This window comes from Pseudophryne corroboree, chromosome 4 (assembly GCF_028390025.1).
Source record: "Pseudophryne corroboree isolate aPseCor3 chromosome 4, aPseCor3.hap2, whole genome shotgun sequence".
Taxonomy (NCBI): domain Eukaryota; kingdom Metazoa; phylum Chordata; class Amphibia; order Anura; family Myobatrachidae; genus Pseudophryne; species Pseudophryne corroboree.
Window position 1 is genome coordinate 228780725 of NC_086447.1, and position 19762 is coordinate 228800486.

The 19762-nt window shown below is 44.8% G+C and overlaps 1 pseudogene; it reads left to right on the plus strand.

Moving 5' to 3' along the window:
* The first annotated feature begins 3060 nt into the window (after positions 1-3060).
* On the plus strand, positions 3061-3179 carry LOC134912522 (5S ribosomal RNA; annotated as a pseudogene).
* The last annotated feature ends 16583 nt before the right edge of the window (positions 3180-19762 follow it).

Consider the following 19762-nt stretch of genomic DNA (forward strand, 5'->3'; position numbering starts at 1 on the left):
ATGCTCTTCACGTCCAGTGTTGGGAAGGTCAGGCATCGCAACCGACACAATTGGACTCTCCTTGTGGATTTGGGATTTCGAAGAACGCACAGTTCTTTGCGGTGCTTTTGCCAGCTTGAGTCTTTTCAGTTTTCTAGCGAGAGGCGGAGTGCTTCCATCCTCATGTGAAGCTGAACCACTAGCCATGAACATAGGCCAGGGCCTCAGCCGTTCCTTGCCACTCCGTGTGGTAAATGGCATATTGGCAAGTTTACGCTTCTCCTCCGACAATTTTATTTTAGATTTTGGAGTCCTTTTTTTACTGATATTTGGTGTTTTGGATTTTACATGCTCTGTACTATGACATTGGGCATCGGCCTTGGCAGACGACGTTGCTGGCATTTTATCGTCTCGGCCATGACTAGTGGCAGCAGCTTCAGCACGAGGTGGAAGTGGATCTTGATCTTTCCCTAATTTTGGAACCTCAACATTTTTGTTCTCCATATTTTAATAGGCACAACTAAAAGGCACCTCAGGTAAACAATGGAGATGGATGGATACTAGTATACTTATGGATGGACGAGCGACTGCCGACACAGAGGTAGCTACAGCCGTGGACTACCGTACTGTGTCTGCTGCTAATATAGACTGGATGATAATGAGATGAAATCAATATATATATATATAATATCACTAGTACTGCAGCCAGACAGGTATATATATTTATTATGTAATGACTGATGACGGACCTGCTGGACACTGTCAGCTCAGCAGCACCGCAGACTGCTACAGTAAGCTACTATAGTAGTATGTATAAAGAAGAAAGAAAAAAAAAACCATGGGTAGGTGGTATACAATTATGGATGGACTGCCGAGTGCCGACACAGAGGTAGCTACAGCCGTGGACTAACGTACTGTGTCTGCTGCTAATATAGACTGGATGATAATGATATGAAATCAATATATATATGTATATATAATATCACTAGTACTGCAGCCGGACAGGTAGATATATATTTATTAGGTAATGATGACTGATGACAGATCCTGCTGGACACTGTCAGCTCAGCAGCACCGCAGACTGCTACAGTAAGCTACTATAGTAGTATGTATCAAGAAGAAAGAAAAAAAAAAAACCACGGGTAGGTGGTATACAATTATGGATGGACTGCCGAGTGCCGACACAGAGGTAGCTACAGCCGTGGACTACCGTACTGTGTCTGCTGCTAATATAGACTGGATGATAATGAGATGAAATCAATATAATATCACTAGTACTGCAGCCGGACAGGTATGTATATTTATTATGTAATGACTGATGACGGACCTGCTGGACACTGTCAGCTCAGCAGCACCGCAGACTGCTACAGTAAGCTACTATACTATAGTAGTATGTACAAAGAAGAAAGAAAAAAAAAACCACGGGGAGGTGGTATACAATTATGGATGGACTGCCGAGTGCCGACACAGAGGTAGCTACAGCCATGGACTACCGTACTGTGTCTGCTGCTAATATAGACTGGATGATAATGAGATGAAATCAATATAATATCACTAGTACTGCAGCCGGACAGGTATGTATAGTTATTATGTAATGACTGATGACGGACCTGCTGGACACTGTCAGCTCAGCAGCACCGCAGACTGCTACAGTAAGCTACTATACTATAGTAGTATGTACAAAGAAGAAAGAAAAAAAAAAACCACGGGTAGGTGGTATACAATTATGGATGGACTGCCGAGTGCCGACACAGAGGTAGCTACAGCCGTGGACTAACGTACTGTGTCTGCTGCTAATATAGACTGGATGATAATGAGATGAAATCAATATAATATCACTAGTACTGCAACCGGACAGGTATGTATATTTATTATGTAATGACTGATGACGGACCTGCTGGACACTGTCAGCTCAGCAGCACCGCAGACTGCTACAGTAAGCTACTATACTATAGTAGTATGTACAAAGAAGAAAGAAAAAAAAAACCACGGGGAGGTGGTATACAATTATGGATGGACTGCCGAGTGCCGACACAGAGGTAGCTACAGCCGTGGACTAACGTACTGTGTCTGCTGCTAATATAGACTGGATGATAATGAGATGAAATCAATATATATGTATATATAATATCACTAGTACTGCAGCCGGACAGGTATATATTATATATTTATTATGTAATGACTGATGACGGACCTGCTGGACACTGTCAGCTCAGCAGCACCGCAGACTGCTACAGTAAGCTACTATAGTAGTATGTATAAAGAAGAAAGAAAAAAACAACAACCACGGGTAGGTGGTATACAATTATGGATGGACTGCCGAGTGCCGACACAGAGGTAGCTACAGCCGTGGACTAACGTACTGTGTCTGCTGCTAATATAGACTGGATGATAATGAGATGAAATCAATATATATGTATATATAATATCACTAGTACTGCAGCCGGACAGGTATATATATTTATTATGTAATGACTGATGACGGACCTGCTGGACACTGTCAGCTCAGCAGCACCGCAGACTGCTACAGTAAGCTACTATAGTAGTATGTATAAAGAAGAATGAAAAAAAAAAAACCACGGGTAGGTGGTATACAATATTATATATATGTGGACAGGGGATGAGGTAGTGGAGAGCGACCAATGGTGCTAATAGATTGCTCAAAGCAGTATATGTATAAAATAATATAAATTTATTGTAGTGGAACGTACTATACAAAATACTATTTAAAAAGACATGATAAAAATATATAGGTTCATAAAAAGAGTGTGTATATATGGCCCATATAAAAACAGTGAGGTAAAAGAAAATTAAACTATAACTTCTGCTTAAAAACCCTGGCCTGACCAGTACCTGGATGGGTGACCGCCAGGGGAGATCAGGTGCTGTAAGAAATGATTGCATAAGGAATCCTCAAAACCCAGAAATATTCCTATCCATATCCTTATGTTTTGATATATGTCTCTCTTACCACATTATCTCTAAGTCAGGTATCCCCATTAAAATTATAAAAACATTAATTAACTCTCGTTATCAGTCTGATATTCACATAAAAGGTCTATCCCTATATCTCCACATTACTATTACAATCATACCAGCCTGGAAACGCCCAATACCGTCCGATCTTGGAAGCTAAGCAAGGCTGGGCTCGGCTAGTACAAGGATGGGAGACCGACTTGGAAGACTGGGTGTTGTAAACACATGATGGAACAATTTATGAATGACCTACTAAATGTGTATATTATTCTTATATATAAAAATATACAATATCTTTTATGTGTATTTTATCCACTTCAGTACATTTATAGAGATTTTATTTTCAGTAATATATGTATAAAAACATATATAGAGTATTCTCCTTCCCATTAATGTCTTATATGTGTAATGGGTCATCTTATCTATTGTAAATCCCCAATTCTCGTAATTCACTCTTTTATTATTTATTCTTTCATGTAATTGTAATCCAGCAATTTTGTTGTTTACATTTATATATAATGCCCGATTATACTGAATCGATCCTTCCTCTATCTTTTATATAATCCGGAGCTGAACAAATTCCGAATCCAATCTGAATAAACAGAGAAAAAAAGAAAACAATCCATGGATTTAAACATGTCCGCCATAAACATTGGTTTACTATGTACTCAGACTTCAGCAAAATGGCGGACGAGAGATTCTAACTTTGCCATTGAACACGTCTGCTGGGTATCCAGGCAACCGCCCCGGAGAACATAAACAGATGCAGTGAACTTCCGCCGCATAGAAACTACACAGGCGCAGTACGAAGCGCCGGACACCGGAAGAGGGGCGGATATGACGTCACGCAGAGCCCGGACCGGAAGTCGGCGGCTCTGAGCGTTTTTTAATCTATTTCAGCTGTTTCTAACAACATATTTGACCCGTTTTCTTTGCCATAGCCTAAACCAAAATAACTGCATTGAATACAGTATGACAATACATATTATTTATAGTAATTCAATAAGTCATGTTAATTGATCACAGGAAGTGAGACTCACATCACTTCCTGTCATACTTGGTATATAAGTAAGGTCTGTCTCTAGTCTAATCACCCCTTGATGAAGTCCAAATAGGACGAAACGCGTTGGGTGCTACTCCTTGATCTAACCTCACCACAAAGCTAAGCTATTTTTCTGATTTCTGATTCCTCTACTTTTAAAAAATAGGTTTTTAAAACGTATATTCCTATGTGCTTTTTTTAACCTGTCCAGTACCTCCTATTTTGGAGTGATACTTTTAGGTTTCTAGATAACACATAGTTTTTATGTTACCATGTTTTTCTCCTTTTATTACCCAAAAAATTTTTAAGCAGAAGTTATAGTTTAATTTTCTTTTACCTCACTGTTTTTATATGGGCCATATATACACACTCTTTTTATGAACCTATATATTTTTATCATGTCTTTTTAAATAGTATTTTGTATAGTACGTTCCACTACAATAAATTTATATTATTTTATACATATACTGCTTTGAGCAATCTATTAGCACCATTGGTCGCTCTCCACTACCTCATCCCCTGTCCACATAACCATTTTTCTATAGGTAACCATACCAATACCTATAATTATTTGGGGTAAATGAGCTGACGCCCTGATATATAAAAGAGGGAGTGCAAATGCAATAAGCAGTCTTTGTACACTATTTGTAGAGTTCACATTTTAGTTGTCACACTTAAGATACTGCATCCGTGGCGCTGATATCTCTCCAGTACACAATATTATATATATATATATATATATTATATACAATTATATATATATATATTAAACTGGTGGTGATTGATTATTAAACTGGTGGTCAGGTCACTGGTCACACTATCAGCAACTTGCAAGTAGTACTCCTAAGCAGACAATAACAAAATATATTATACTGGTCTGGTGGTCAGTGTGGTCACAATGGCAGTGTGGCACTGACTCTGGCAGCAAAAGTGTGCACTGTACGTTATATGTACTCCTGAGTCCTGCTCTCAGACTCTAACTGCTCCCCACTGTCAGTGTCTCCCCCACAAGTCAGATAATTAATACAGTCACACTATCTAATCTATATCACTTCAGCAAGTAGTAGTAGTATAGTAGTACTCCTCCTAATAATGCTCCCCAAAATTACTACTACTGTGTCTCTCTCTACTGTCTCACTCTCTTCTCTAAACGGAGAGGACGCCAGCCACGTCCTCTCCCTATGAATCTCAATGCACGTGTGAAAATGGCGGCGACGCGCGGCTCCTTATATAGAATCCGAGTCTCGCGATAGAATCCGAGCCTCGCGAGAATCCGACAGCGGGATGATGACGTTCGGGCGCGCTCGGGTTAACCGAGCAAGGCGGGAAGATCCGAGTCGCTCTGACCCGTGAAGAAAAAACTGAAGTTCGGGCGGGTTCGGATTCAGAGGAACCGAACCCGCTCATCTCTACCTGGCACTGGGAGAGCATATTTGGCACAGGGGGAGCATATTTGGCACGGGGGGGGGGGCATATTTGGCACTTGGGGGAGCATATTTGGCACTGGGGGAGCATATTTGGCACTGGGGGGGTATATGTGTACCTGGCACTGGGGGGGGGGGAATAGTTGGCACTGAGGGTATATGTGTACCTGGCACTGGGGCGGGGTCATAAATGGCAGTGGGGGCATGTGTGTACCTGGCACTGTCGGGGAATATCTGGCACTGGGAGCAAAGCCCTAGCAACAAGCATTACCCCCTGGTTACAAGCACAACACCCAGCTCATGAAATCCCTGGCAACAAGCATTACCCCCTAGCAATGAGCATGACACCCAGTGCATGAAACCCCTGGCAGCGAGCATGACACCCTGAGCATGAGAACCCCTGGCACCATGCATGGAACCAAGAGCATGAAACCCCTGGCAACGAGCAGGTAATAAAAGTAATTAGAAGCCTTACTGTAGGACCTAAGGTGTAATGGACATTGCGGTGTGTGGCATAATGTATCACGGACATTGCGGTGTGTGTCATAATGTATCATGGACATTGCGTTGTGTGTCATAATGTGTCACAGGCATTACGGTGTGTGGCATACTATATCATGGGCTTTGTGGTATGTGGTATAATGTCTCAGGGGCATTGCAGTGTGTGGCATAATGTATAACGGGCATTGCAGTGTGTGGCATAGGGCAGTGGTTCCCAAACTTTTGTGAGTCACGGCACCCTGGAGTGTCAGATTTTATTTCACGGCACCCCTAGGCCACAAGTTTCTTATTGAGAAATTTCAAAAAAAATATTAGATTAAGTAAATGATGTTTATATGTCATCCTTACGGTCAGTTATGTGGTGAGAGACAGGATTTGCTTCTGTTTGGCCACATATTTTATAACTGGAAGCCATCAGCACTGGTTTTGCCTATTAAATTGACAATAAATAGATTGAAATGGTCTTTGACCACCAACCTGAGGCACCCCTGCAAGTGTCCCGTGGCACCCCAGGGTGCCACGGCACACAGTTTGGGAACCACTGGCATAGGGTATAACTAGTGATGAGCGGGTTCGTTTCCTTGGAATCCGAACCCCCCCGAACTTCACCCTTTTTACACGGGTCTGAGGCATACTCGGATTCTCCCGTATGGCTCGGTTAACCCGAGCGCGCCCGAACGTCATCATCCCGCTGTCGGATTCTCGCGAGATTCGGATTCTATATAAGGAGCCGCGCGTCGCCACCATTTTTCACTCGTGCATTGGAAATGATAGTGAGAGGACGTGGCTGGCGTCCTCTCACTTTGTTTCAGGGGACTGCAGTGCAAATATCTTTATTCTGGGGACCAGCAGTATTATAGGAGGAGTACAGTGCAGAGTTTCGCTGACCAGTGACCACCAGTATTATACGTTGTCTGCCTGAAAAACGCTCCATATCTGTGCTCAGTGTGCTGCATATATCTGTGCTCACACTGCTTAATTGTGGGGACTGGGGACCAGCAGTATTATATAGGAGGAGTACAGTGCAGAGTTTTGCTGACCAGTGACCACCAGTATTATACGTTGTCTGCCTGAAAAACGCTCCATATCTGTGCTCAGTGTGCTGCATATATCTGTGCTCACACTGCTTAATTGTGGGGACTGGGGACCAGCAGTATTATATAGGAGGAGTACAGTGCAGAGTTTTGCTGACCAGTGACCACCAGTATACGTTGTCTGCCTGAAAAACGCTCCATATCTGTGCTCAGTGTGCTGCATATATCTGTGCTCACACTGCTTTATTGTGGGGACTGGGGACCAGCAGTATTATATAGGAGGAGTACAGTGCAGAGTTTTGCTGACCAGTGTGACCACCAGTATTAAACGTTCTCTGCCTGCAAAACGCTCCATATCTGTGCTCAGTGTGCTGCATATATCTGTGCTCACACTGCTTTATTGTGGGGACTGGGGACCAGCAGTATTATATAGGAGGAGTACAGTGCAGAGTTTTGCTGACCAGTGACCACCAGTATTATACGTTCTCTGCCTGAAAAACGCTCCATGTCTGTGCTTAGTGTGCTGCATATATCTGTGCTCACACTGCTTTATTGTGGGGACTGGGGACCAGCAGTATTATATAGGAGGAGTACAGTGCAGAGTTTTGCTGACCAGTGACCACCAGTATTATACGTTCTCTGCCTGAAAAACGCTCCATATCTATGCTGCATTGTAGTATATAGTAGGAGTACAGTGCATAATTTTGCTGACCACCAGTATATAATATATAGGAGTACGGTACAGAAGGCCACTGCTCTACCTACCTCTGTGTCGTCAAGTATACTATCCATCCATACCTGTGGTGCATTTCAGTTTTGCACAGTTTGCTGACCACCAGTATATAATATATAGCAGTACGGTACAGTAGGCCACTGCTCTACCTACCTCTGTGTCGTCAAGTATACTATCCATCCATACCTGTGGTGCATTTCAGTTGTGCGCAGTATATATAGTAGTAGGCCATTGCTATTGATACTGGCATATTATTCCACACATTAAAAAATGGAGAACAAAAATGTGGAGGGTAAAATAGGGAAAGATCAAGATCCACTTCCACCTCCTACTGAAGCTGCTGCCACTAGTCATGGCCGAGATGATGAAATGCCATCAACGTCATCTGCCAAGGCCGATGCCCAATGTCTTAGTAGAGAGCATGTAAAATCCAAAAAACAAAAGTTCAGTAAAATGCCCCAAAAACCAAATTAAAAGCGTCTGAGGAGAAGCGTAAACTTGCCAATATGCCATTTACGACACGGAGTGGCAAGGAACGGCTGAGGCCGTTGCCTATGTTCATGGCTAGTGGTTCAGCTTCACATGAGGATGGAAGCACTCATCCTCTCGCTAGAAAAATGAAAAGACTTAAGCTGGCAAAAGCACAGCAAAGAACTGTGCGTTCTTCTAAATCACAAATCCCCAAGGAGAGTCCAATTGTGTCGGCTGCGATGCCTGACCTTCCCAACACTGGACGGGAAGAGGTGGCGCCTTCCACCATTTGCACGCCCCCTGCAAGTGCTGGAAGGAGCACCCACAGTCCAGTTCCTGATAGTCAAATTGAAGATGTCACTGTTGAAGTACACCAGGATGAGGATATGGGTGTTCCTGGCGCTGAGGAGGAAATTGACAAGGAGGATTCTGATGGTGAGGTGGTTTGTTTAAGTCAGGCACCCGGGGAGACACCTGTTGTCCGTGGGACGAATATGGCCATTGACATGCCTGGTCAAATTACAAAAAAAATCACCTCTTCGGTGTGGAATTATTTTAACACAAATGCGGACAACAGGTGTCAAGCCGTATGTTGCCTTTGTCAAGCTGTAATAAGTAGGGGTAAGGACGTTAACCACCTCGGAACATCCACCCTTATACGTCACCTGCAGCGCATTCATCATAAGTCAGTGACAAGTTCAAAAACTTTGGATGACAGCGGAAGCAGTCCACTGACCACTAAATCCCTTCCTCTTGTAACCAAGGTCCTGCAAACCACACCACCAACTCCCTCAGTGTCAATTTCCTCCTAACACAGGAAAGCCAATAGTCCTGCAGGCCATGTCACTGGCAAGTCTGACGAGTCCTCTCCTGCCTGGGATTCCTCCGATGCATCCTTGAGTGTAACGCCTACTGCTGCTGGCGCTGCTGTTGTTGCTGCTGGGAGTCGATCGTCATCCCAGAGGGGAAGTCGGAAGACAACTTGTACTACTTCCAGTAAGCAATTGACTGTCCAACAGTCCTTTGCGAGGATGATGAAATATCACAGCAGTCATCCTGCTGCAAAGCGGATAACTCAGGCCTTGGCAGCCTGGGCGGTGAGAAACGTGTTTCCGTTATCCACCGTTAATTCACAGGCAACTACAGACTTGATTGAGGTACTGTGTCCCCGGTACCAAATACCATCTAGGTTCCATTTCTCTAGGCAGGCGATACCGAAAATGTACACAGACCTCAGAAAAAGAGTCACCAGTGTCCTAAAAAAATGCAGTTGTACCCAATGTCCACTTAATCACGGACATGTGGACAAGTGGAGCAGGGCAGACTGAGGACTATATGACTGTGACAACCCACTGGGTAGATGTATTGCCTCCCGCAGCAAGAACAGCAGCGGCGGCACCAGTAGCAGCATCTCGCAAACGCCAACTCGTTCCTAGGCAGGCTACGCTTTGTATCACCGCTTTCCAGAAGAGGCACACAGCTGACAACCTCTTACGGAAACTGAGGAACATAATCGCAGAATGGCTTACCCCAAATGGACTCTCCTGGGGATTTGTGACATCGGACAACGCCACCAATATTGTGCGTGCATTACATCTTGGCAAATTCCAGCACGTCCCATGTTTTGCGCATACATTGAATTTGGTGGTACAGAATTATTTAAAAAAACGACAGGGGCGTGCAAGAGATGCTGTCGGTGGCCCGAAGAATTGCGGGCCACTTTCGGCATTCAGCCACCGCGTGCCGAAGACTGGAGTACCAGCAAACAGTCCTGAACCTGTCCTGTCATCATCTGAAGCAAGAGGTGGCAACGAGGTGGAATTCAACCCTCTATATGCTTCAGAGGATGGAGGAGCAGCAAAAGGCCATTCAAGCCTATACATCTGCCTAGGATATAGGCAAAGGAGGGGGAATGCACCTGACTCAAGCGCAGTTGAGAATGATTTCAACGTTGTGCAAGGTTCTGTAACCCTTTGAACTTGCCACACGTGAAGTCAGTTCAGACACTGCCAGCCTGAGTCAGGTCATTCCCCTCATCAGGCTTTTGCAGAAGAAGCTGGAGACATTGAAGGAGGAGCTAAAACAGAGTGATTCCGCTAGGCATGTGGGACTTGTGGATGGAGCCCTTAATTCGCTTAACCAGGATTCACGGGTGGTTAATCTGTTGAAATCAGAGCACTACATTTTGGCCACCGTGCTCGATCCTAGATTTAAAACCTACGTTGTATCTCTCTTTCCGGCAGACACAAGTCTGCAGAGGTACAAAGACCTGCTGGTGAGAAAATTGTCAAGTCAAGCGGAACGTGACCCGTCAACAGCTCCTCCTTCACAATCTCCCGCAACTGGGGGTGTAAGGAAAAGGATAAGAATTCCGAGCCCACCCGCTGGCGGTGATGCAGGGCAGTCTGGAGCGAGTGCTGACATCTGGTCCGGACTTAAGGACCTGCCAACGATTACTGACATGTCGTCTACTGTCACTGCATATGATTCTCTCACCATTGAAAGAATGGTGGAGGATTATATGAGTGACCGCATTCAAGTAGGCACGTCAGACAGTCCGCACGTATACTGGCAGGAAAAAGAGGCAATTTGGAGGCCCTTGCAGAAACTGGCTTTATTTTACCAAAGTTGCCCCCCCTTCAGTGTGTACTCCGAAAGAGTGTTTAGTGAGATGGTGGATTCCAGTGGGGACGAATTAATAATCTGTGAGGAGGGGGATGTACACAGTGAAAGGGGTTAGGAATCGGACGATGAGGAGGAGGTGGACATCTTGCCTCTGTAGAGCCAGTTTGTGCAAGGAGAGATTGATTGCTTCTTTTTTGGTTGGGGCCCAAACCAACCAGTCATTTCAGTCACAGTTGTGTGGCAGACCCTGTCGCTGAAATGATGGGTTGGTTAAAGTGTGCATGTCCTGTTTATACAACATAAGGGTGGGTGGGAGGGCCCAAGGACAATTCCATCTTGCACCTCTTTTTTCTTTCATTTTTCTTTGCATCATGTGCTGTTTGGGGACTATTTTTTTGAAGTGCCATCCTGCCTGACACTGCAGTGCCACTCCTAGATGGGCCAGGTGTTTGTGTCGGCCACTTGTGTCGCTTAGCTTAGCCATCCAGCGACCACAGTGCCTCTTTTTTTCTTTGCATCATGTGCTGTTTGGGGACTATTTTTTAAATCGACCATCCTGTCTGACACTGCAGTGCCACTCCTAGATGGGCCAGGTGTTTGTGTCGTCCACTTGGGTCGCTTAGCTTAGTCATCCAACGACCTCGGTGCAAATTTTAGGACTAAAAATAATATTGTGAGGTGTGAGGTGTTCAGAATAGACTGGAAATGAGTGGAAATTATGGTTATTGAGGTTAATAATACTATGGGATCAAAATGACCCCCAAATTCTATGATTTAAATTGTTTTTGAGGTTTTTTTTGTAAAAAACACCCGAATCCAAAACACACCCGAATCCGACAAAAAATTTTCAGGGAGGTTTTGCCAAAACGCGTCCGAATCCAAAACACGGCCGCGGAACCGAATCCAAAACCAAAACACAAAACCCGAAAAATGTCCGGTGCACATCACTAGGTATAACGAGCATTGCGGTATGTGTCACAGCGGGTGGTCTTCTGTTTGCCGGCGGTCGGGCTCCCGGCGCTCAGTATACCGGCGCCGGGAGCCCGACAGCCGGCATACCGACACTTATTTTCCCTCGTGGGGGTCCACGACCCCCATAGAGGGAGAATAAAATAGTGTGGCGCGCGTAGCGCGCCACCGTGCCCGTAGCGTGGCGAGCGCAGCGAGCCCGCAAGGGGCTCATTTGCGCTCGCCAAGCTGTCGGTAAGCCGGCGGTCGGGCTCCCGGCGCCGGGATGCTGGTCGCCGGGAGCCCGACCGCCGGCCAGCCGTAGTGAACCCGTCACAGCAATTACAGTGTGTGGCATACTATATCTCGGGCATTGTGGTATGTGGTATAATGTCTCAGGGTCATTGCAGTGTGTGGTATAATGTATCACGGACATTGCGGTGTGTGTCATAATGTGTCACAAGCATTGTATGTCTCCTAGTCTCCTGCACCTCCTCCTCTGTCTCCCCTCCATCCCTCTGTTTCCTTCTCCCTCCTTTCCTGTTACCCAACAGTCACTTATATGAGAGAGCGCATAAAGATTTTAAACCATTTTTATTTCATATTAAAAGATATATAAAATTCAATTCTAGCATCAATATATGCATGAACCTGCCAAAGGCCTTTGAAACAATATAGTTGATATTGCAACACACAAAAAAAACTATCATTGATTAGAAACACAAGTCAGTCCAAAACTAACACTTATCACCAGCTGCCACTTGTTTGCATATTTGGCTTCAGGATTCCTTATATTTCCACTTAGTGGCTAGAATACAACTTAATGTCCCGCATCAATATATTCCAAATCCTTTATCCACAAGGTGTAAGTATTGGTGGTACTTGAATTTCATATATTAAAAAACGTTATTCAAAAAGTGCTGCTGCAAAATTCCCCCTTTAGTCCAAGATTTTATTCAGACTGTGGGACTTTAAATATTTATATGACCAGACTTGGTTTTCCCTACGGGGAACGGACTCCCATCCAGTGACACAAAGATGGTATTGTGTCTGTCACCTGAGAAATGATTGTCAGTTTAGAGAACTGTGTCTCACCTCACCGCAGCCCGGGTATGGTGTTGGTATCTTCCCTCCACAGACAGCCGTGGGCCCTGTACGCCCGTGCGTGTGTATATCTGTGTTATTGTTTTTCCTGTTACCCCACTTTCATTCACCTCTGCCCCATGTCCTGCTACCCCACAACTCAGCCCTGCTCCCTCTCTCCCTTCCCTGTCACCTCCCCACACCCCCATCCACATCACACTGACCTCCCTCCCTGCCCACCTCCTGCAGTTTCCCCTCCTAGCTCAGGCACCCATACCATCACTACTCTCTCATCATCCCTGACCTCAGAGTTAATCTCACCTCATCGCTACAACAACCCTGATAATCTCATTCACATCTCTCCCTAAAACTCATACCACCTATCCTGTGCCCTCTGGAATGCCAGATCTGTTTGTAACAAACTGGTCCCCACTCATGACCTTTTCATTTCCAACTCCCTACACCTACTAGCCATTACTGAAACTTGGATTACGCCCTCTGACACTACTTCTCCTGCTGCTCTCTCTGCTGGGGGCCTCACATTCACACACACACCCCGACCTGGGGCTCGCCATGGGGTGGTGTTGGGGTCCTTTTACCTTCTAGTTACTCCTACCAACTCATACCACCAGAACCATCCCTTACATTCTCATTACATTTGAGGTCCATGCCATACGCCTCTTCCAACCAGTCCATCTTAGAGTAGCTGTCATTTACCGCCCCCCTGGCACTGCTTCCAAATTCATCAACAACTTTGCTTCCTGGCTTCCTCACTTCCTCTCTTCTGTCATTCCCTCCATTATCCTAGGTGATTTCAACATCCCTATTGACATCCCCACACAATCCCCTGCCTCTAAACTCCTTAACCTCACCTCTTCACTTGGTCTCTCCCAGTGGACCTCCTCACCCTCCCATGTGAATGGGAGCTCACTGGATCTGGTCTTCACTCACCACTGTGATATTTCTGATTTTACCAACTCCCCATTTCCCCTCTCTGACCACCACCTGTTCTCCTATAACCTATCTCTCTCAACTTCCCCATCTCTACCTCCTAAGGCTACCATCACTAAGCGTAACATTGAAGCTATTGACACCACATTCCTTTCCTCCCTTGTTTGACTCACTTCTCTCTCCTATTCTCTCGCTCTCATGCCCTGAACAAGCCACTTCCACATACAATGCATCCACCAACCACTATTCACCCTCGCAAATTAACACCTCAACCCTGGCACACCAAATGCACCAGATATCTGCAAAAATGCTCACGTACTGCTGAGCGACACTGGAGGAAATCAGGCTCTAAGGCAGACTTCCTCCATTTCAAACTTATGCTCTCATCCTTCAGTGCTGCCCTTTCTCTTGCTAAACAGTCATACTTCAAGAACATCATCACCTCCCAGTCTTCCAACCCCCGGCGCCTCTTTGCCACTCTCAACTCACTCCTCTGCCCACCTCCACCTTGTCTCCCTTCCTCACTTTCTGCTCTTGACTTTGCCACTTACTTCACATCCAAAATTGACTCCATACATCAGGACATCACATCACACCAGTCCATCAGTAATCAGCCTTCTCCCATCCCTTACCAACCCTCCCTATCCCTTTGCACCTACTCTGACATCTTTCTCTCATGCATCTGGAGAGGAAGTCATGGCCCTCATTCATTCCTGTCCCCTCACCACCTCCCCACTTGACCCTATCTCCTCCCACCTCCTCCGCTACCTCTCTCCTTCTGCTTGTTCCCATCTTTCCCACCTTCTCAATCTCTCCCTCTCATCAGGCACTGTCCTCTCTGCCTTCAAGCATGCACTCATCTCTCCTATTCTTAAAAAAACCTACCCTTGATCCAAACACTCTCTCCAACTACCGACCCATCTCTCTCCTCCCTTTTGCCTCCAAACTCCTTGAGCGTATTGTCTACAACCGCCTTACTTCCTTTTTTTCCTCACACTCACTGCTTGACCCATTCCAGTCTGGCTTCTGTCCTCTCCACTCCAGTGAAACTGCCCTTACAAAAGTATGCAATGACCACCTTGCTGCTAAATCTAAGGAACACTACTCTCTACTTATTCTACTTGATCTCTCTGCTGCTTTTGACACTGTGGACCATCCTCTCCTACTGCAAATCCTTCACTCTATTGGTCTGCGTGACACTGCCCTCTCTTGGCTGTCCTCCTACCTTTCTGACCGTTCATTCTCTGTCTCCTCTCATGACTCCACCTCCCCCTCACTTCCACTAACTGTAGGGGTACCCCAAGGTTCTGTCCTTGGTCCTCTTCTCTTCTCTCTCTATACGTCCTCACTAGGTAAGCTCATTAGTTCTTTTTGTTTCCAATATCATCTCTATGCTGATGACACCCAAATCTATCTTTCCTCTCCAGACCTCTCCCCTGCTCTCCTCACTCGTATCTCCAACTGTCTCTCTGCTACCTCTTCCTGGATGTCCCAGCGCTTTCTTAAACTTAACATGTCTAAGACTGAGCTGATCATCTTCCCTCCCGCATAACCTCACCTCCTACAATCTCATTATCTATTGATGGCACTACTATCTCCTCTAGCCCCCAAGTGCGCTGTCTTGGAGTAATCCTTGACTCCTCCCTCTATTTCACACCACACATTCAGCACCTCTCACAAACCTGCCATTTTCATCTAAAAAATATTTCCAGGATCAGACCCTTTCTGACCCAGGATGCTACTAAGACTCTTATCCACGCACTGGTCATCTCCAGACTGGACTACTGTAATCTCCTTCTGACTGGCATTCCTGACAAATACCTCTCTCCACTCCAATCTATCCTCAATGCTGCTGCCCGGCTCATCTTCCTCACCAAACGCACTACGTCCACCTCTCCTCTCTTACTAGACCTTCACTGGCTCCCCTTCCCTTTCAGAATCCATTTCAAGCTTCTCACACTCGCTTACAAAGCCCTCACCCACTCCTTTCCCATCTACATCTCTGACCTTATCTCCCTTTACACTCCCAACCATCCTCTTCGCTCTGCTAATGCACACCGACTCTCCTGCCTATGGATTACTTCCTCCCACTCCTACCTCCAAGATTTTTCACGTGCTGCTCCCTTTCTCTGGAATTCCCTACCTCTCCCCCTCAGACTCTCCACCTCTCTACAAAACTTCAAACAGGCTCTCAAGACCCACTTCTTCACCAAACCCAGCCAAATCTCATCCTAACCCTCTGTTCTACGCTCTTTATGTACCCCATCTGTGTCACCCCTGTCTGTCTACCACTCCCCTTTAGAATGTAAGCTCTCACGAGCAGGGTCCTCTTCCCTCATGTGCTTATTCTTTCTTACTTTAATAATCTTCAACTGCACCAAATCCAGCAGTCTTCTGCCACCTGATACTTATTCTAGTGTCATCTGCTGATGTAACTATGTTCATATACCCTGTACTTGTCCTATATTGTCGTCAACTGTAAGTTGTTGTTTTCCTGTTTGATTATTTGTTTATGTTCTCTGTAATTGGGTGCTGCGGAACCCTTGTGGCGCCATATAAATAAAGGATAATAATAATAATAATAATAATAATAATGTATCAGGGGCATTGCAGTGTGTAGCATAATGTATAACGGGCATTGCGATGCCTGTCATAATGTGTCACAGGCATTATGGTGTGTGGCATATTGTGTCATGGGCATTATTGTGTGTAGCATAATGTCTAAGGGCCATTGCAGTATGTGGCATAATGTATACTGAGCATTACTATACGGAGGAAAAATGACAAATAATATAAGGGGCATGAATCAGGATTCTTTTTTTTTCTGTGGTGGCCAATGTCTGGGCATGCAGGTTGCAAAACTGATGTATAAGGTAGTCTTTTCCTGCAATGCCACACCCCTTTATGCAAAGCCACACCCATTTCAGCAAGGCCACACCCGTTTTTTTGCAGCGCTTGGGGGAGAACAATTTCTAGTTACGCCACTGCCCACACCCCCACTGCCAACAAAGCTGGCACTCCCCCCTGCTGCTGACAAAGCTGGCACCCCCCTGCTGCCATCACCACTGGCACCCCACCCCCCTGCTGCCGACCCTGCTTGTACTCTTGCAATACAGACCAGTGGGGTTACCACACTGAAACCTGCATTGTATCCTACCCACACTGTATCCAACCAACATTGTATTCAACCCAAACTCTATCCAGCACTGCATCCGACCTACATTGTAGCCGACCTCCACTGTAACCTGCATTGTATCCAACCCTCACTGTATCCGACCCACACTATATCCCATACTGTATTTGACCTGCACTGTGTCCCACACTGTACACAATCCAGACTGTATCCTACTTGCACTGTAACCTGCACTATATCTCACTTGCACTGTATCTCGCACTGTATTTGATCTGCACTGTATCCAACCCACACTGTATCCTACCCACACTGTAACTTGCAGTGTGTCCGACCCACACTGTAACTTGAACTGTATCTGACCCATACTGTATCTGACCTGTACTTCTGTAACCCACATGGTATCCGACCTGAATTGTATCTGAACTGCACTATCTGTATCCGACCTCCACTGTATCTGACCTCCACTGTGTGTCCTGCACTGTAACCCGCTAAATATTTAACTGTGTGTCCCAAAATATTCTGCACTGTACCTCGTAGGTATGGAGTGCTGTTTTTGTGGCTGGGGAGATTTTGGGGAGATGCTCAACAAAAAGGCTGATGGGGGCAGAGAGCTAGTCGCCCAGGGCCCCAGGAAAGAGGTACAGATTGAATACTGAGAATAGGCATGTGCATTTGTGAAGGGGGCATCCACGTCTGCTGTAGCTATTTTACAAATGGTTTAGAGTTTTTCTCTGATGTTTGTTAACTACTTCTTTTTGAGCAATGATATTCCACACATAATAATAAATAAGTAAATTTCTGTGTTGTATTGTTTTCTATTGATAGTACTTGTGAGTTAATTCGAGTGGTTACTGCTAATACATATAGATTGTAAGCTTGCGAGCAAGGCCTTCCTACTTCTATGACTGTTTGTTATTAACCAGTTTTGTTATATCATTGTTATTTCCAATTGTAAAGCGCAACAGAATTTGCTGCGCTATATAAGAAACTGTTCATAAATAAATAAATACATAATAGATAATACATTAATAATTTGCTAAATATTGTTAAACAGAAATAACTGCCGTGTTTTTGTGCATCTGCTCTGCTGCTTAGTTTAGACAGCCAGCCTTTGGCTTATGTTTGTGAACAGTACTGTGAGCTTTAAGGTGGTCAAAATCCACTGGAAATGACTGGAAATTATGCTATTGAGGATAATAATGTAGGAACAAAAACAAAAGGCCCAAATTTTGTGATTTTAACTCAATTTCTGAACAAATAAAATACAGATCCAAAACCAAAACCCACGAGGGTGGTTTTGGCAAAACCAAAACGGAATACAGGTTGAGTATCCCTTATCCAAAATACTTGGGACCAGAAGTATTTTGGATTTCGGATTTTTCCGTATTTTGGAATAATTGCATACTATAATTAAATAAGATATCATGGTGATGGGACCCAAGTCTAAGCACAGAATGCATTTATGTATCATATACACCTTATACACCTGCCCATCGGCCCTTCTGGCATGTGCCAGAAGTGCCAGATGGCTAGTCCGTCCCTGCACACATGCATGCTGCATGAGCAGCCCAATAAAAGTGCAATGAAGTTTAAAAGACAGTCTAATGTATGCAACCTCCAGAAACGCTGTGTGAATGACATTCCCATGAACACCGCAAACGTCCTGCTTTCAATAACGATGCAATGCTAGTGGCAAACAAAATCATTTTGCATGATTCTGCAGGTCCAAGCCTAAAGTTGTTGACAGGTAATTTTACACTGTACAGTATGTCCCAGCAGCCTCCAACACCAAGTTTATTCTCTGGATGATCTGCCAGAAAACACCCCAGACACTGGTCTCTATTGCAAGAGTACTGACCTCAGGACCAAAACATTTACCACCATAACAGATAAGGAGACAAATAATGCAATAAAAATAAAAACGGACACTGGTGCCAAAGGTAACATCCTGTCACATGACCTCCTCCTGTGCACAAACCCCAAAACACCTATTGAGTGCATTCATCCTGTAAATCTAATTCACAGCTTTCAGGTAGGAATCCACTCTTGTTGTCTCCCTACTTTAGTGGTAACCAGCTCCAGGCTGATTGTGATTATTCGTTAGACCAGTGTTTCACAAGGTTTATTGAATCATAGTGTCCTAGAGTACCAACATTTTTTTCCACATCACCCTATAGGCCAAAAGTTTCTTATTGTGAAATTCAGAAAATATTATTAAATTGCCATCGTTAGGTTCAGTTACCATCCTTAGGTTTAGTTATGTAGTCATGGACTGGGCTGCATTTCAGTTTGTTCACATATTTTATTACTGGCAGCTGCAAGCCCTGTTTGTCTATCACACACATAGACCATAAATAATTTGGTTTGTTCCTTGACCACAAACCCATGTTTGAGAACCACTGTGTTAGGGGGAAGGCACTAATTTTATTATTTTTAAAATTTTATTTTAGAAACTAAAGTTGTGTTGACACTGTCATCGTCATTAGCATGTATCCTAGCACCAGCCTTTAGGTAGAGGCAATAGTTATGACTTCTATGAAATGTTGGATGACCAGGGCCTATTTCAGGGACCCCTACCATCGCTTTCCCCCCAGTAAGCCATTCATTTCCAAGTCTGATACTGGTTATGTCCCTACAACACACATACTTGAAATCTTCTTTTCTTTATCAAAAGTAATTCATATAGACAATAGGAAAAAAAACACACTTGGACGGCAGAGACTGCTGAAGTGAGCTAATCTCCAGTGAGCCAATCAGGAAATTGTCTCTTATCTGTGCTTCTCTGAGCGATGCCCTGGTTGCCTAGGGTAACAATAGTGAGGGGTTGCCTAAAAAATTGGTTAGGCTGCGGTTTAGGTTTAG